The sequence below is a fragment of the Galeopterus variegatus genome, unplaced genomic scaffold (assembly GCF_000696425.1).
Source record: "Galeopterus variegatus unplaced genomic scaffold, G_variegatus-3.0.2 Scaffold3269, whole genome shotgun sequence".
NCBI classification, from domain to species: domain Eukaryota; kingdom Metazoa; phylum Chordata; class Mammalia; order Dermoptera; family Cynocephalidae; genus Galeopterus; species Galeopterus variegatus.
This window is the reverse complement of record NW_007729380.1, coordinates 190,665-192,906: the sequence shown is the minus strand read 5'-3', so window position 1 is coordinate 192,906 and position 2,242 is coordinate 190,665.

Genomic DNA, 2,242 nt, shown 5'->3' with positions numbered 1-2,242 from the left:
ATCAGTAGGTATTGCTGTTATCACCATTTTGCAGAGTTAGAAACTGAGACACTACAGAGGTTAAATGACTTGGCTAAGGTCATATAGCCACTAATCTGTAGAGTCAGGCTGTGAAGCCAAGTGCTCAGGATCCAAAACCTACCTCTCTTAACCATGGCATTATATGAGAACATGGTTATCTGGACAACATAATTAACATATTATATGTTTGTTATTATAGCCCACATTATTGCATGCTTGCTATGTGTCAGGCAAGCACTCAATCCTTTATATGTAGCACTTCATTCAATCCTGTTAACACCCAACCAGAGAAGCATTATAGTGATCTTGGTTTTCCAGATGTGATCTTGGGGGCTCGGGGAGGCTGATTGATTTGTCCAAGGTTGCAGAGCAAGTTAGTGCTGAAAGCAGGGTGCACACCCAGGCCTAATGACAACGCTAATCTTATATGGATTATGTTCAGTCTGTGTTATGAACTGATATGCATTTCCAAGACTCATATCAACCTGCAGCATATGAATTAAATCTTTTGTCTTGGGCCCCGGGAATCCAAATGATCTGTGTGAAGATCAAACTCAACACTTTAGCCCAGGTAGCTCCAGGCAAAACATTACCTAAAGTGGCTCTTAACATATGGAATTGAAGCGTGCACATATGAATNCAGGCAAAACATTACCTAAAGTGGCTCTTAACATATGGAATTGAAGCGTGCACATATGAATCGTTCATGAACTCTCTAGTTGTCCTTACTTGCTGAGATGCCTCTACCTCTAATTTACATTATTCCAGCCAACCTGGATTTTGACATTTTTATTTAGATCACTAGGCCATACCCTGTTTCCTAAAGAAAAGGACTTTCTTATTTGATTTAGCTTCAGTTGACACAGCCTCAGTTTCTTTGTGTGTAAAATGGGATTAATTCTAGAGCTCCAGCATTCTGTGCATTCACAATCTATGTGTCTGGTAAGTCTTCAGAGCAATTCCTTGTGGATATAACATAACCATAGGACAGTTTTATGGTGCTATGAGTTCTTGGTCTGCCTCTTAAAGGCTTTGTCAGAAGGGGCAAAAAGCTCCCTCTGGCCTCTTTTATAAGGGCACTAATCCCATTCACAAGGGCTCTGCCCTTCATTATCTAGTTACCTGCCAAAGGCCTCACCTTTTAATACCATCACCTTGGGAGTTAAGTCTCAACCTATGAATTGGTGGTGGAGGTGGGTAAGCACAAATATTCAGATGATTGCAAGTTGTATTTACTGTCATGTCTGGCACATGGCATGGGCTGCGAAGACCCAAAGACTAAGGCCTATCAACCAGAGTGCTTATGGGGGGCCTCTCCAAGTAACACAGCTTCCTCTAAGCATGGCAGGTGTGGTCTGGTCAGATTTCTTACAGGCGGCTCAGCAATCCCAGTGCAGGTATTCCAGAGAACAAGGTGGAAGCTGCATCCCTGATACAGCAGTCTTGAAAGCCACACAGCATCACTTCCTCACTGCTGCGTGTGTCAACATAGTGACAAGCCCACCCAGATTTAAGAAGAGGGATTAAATCACACTTCTTGATGGGAGGTGGCAAGGTGGCATCATAGAATGGCATAGTGATGGGAGATAGTGGTATGGCCACCATTGGAAATCTGCCATAATAAGTCCAAGAAAATAAATGGGAAATCACAGGATCTGCTTGCCCACTGAGAAAACCAATGACCTCGACAGCAAAAGAAAAAAGGGAAAAAATTCATTAAAACCTTTGAAGGAAAGCTGACTTTCCTGTCTCCCTGCATTTGCATGGTTCTTTGTGAAAGCTCGTAAGAACAGGCAGAGCAAGAATTACACAAATACAGCTCATGAAGCCCTGAAATATGTACTCCAGGCAACTGCAGACAGAGAAACTGACAAACCCCAGTCTGCAGTGTCAGTAGGAGAGAGCCCTGTAGATGGCCTGGAATATGAATAGAAAAGCAACCAATGCTGCAGGGTTGGATGACAAAAGGAGACAATCTGAACAGGTGCAGTATAGAGGCTTGTTCCTGAAGATAGATTTCACTGATTTCCTGGTAGGGAGTAATTATCAATTATCACTTAATACAAGAATAATACTCTATTAAATATGTAATTATGCTGAAGTCATAATCATATTTAAGTTATATTTTTTAGGGACATGTGGATTACTATAGTTTTGCCTGCCCATGATTCCTCCCCATTTCTTCTTCTTTTTTTTTTTTTTTTTTTTTTTTTTTTTTTGG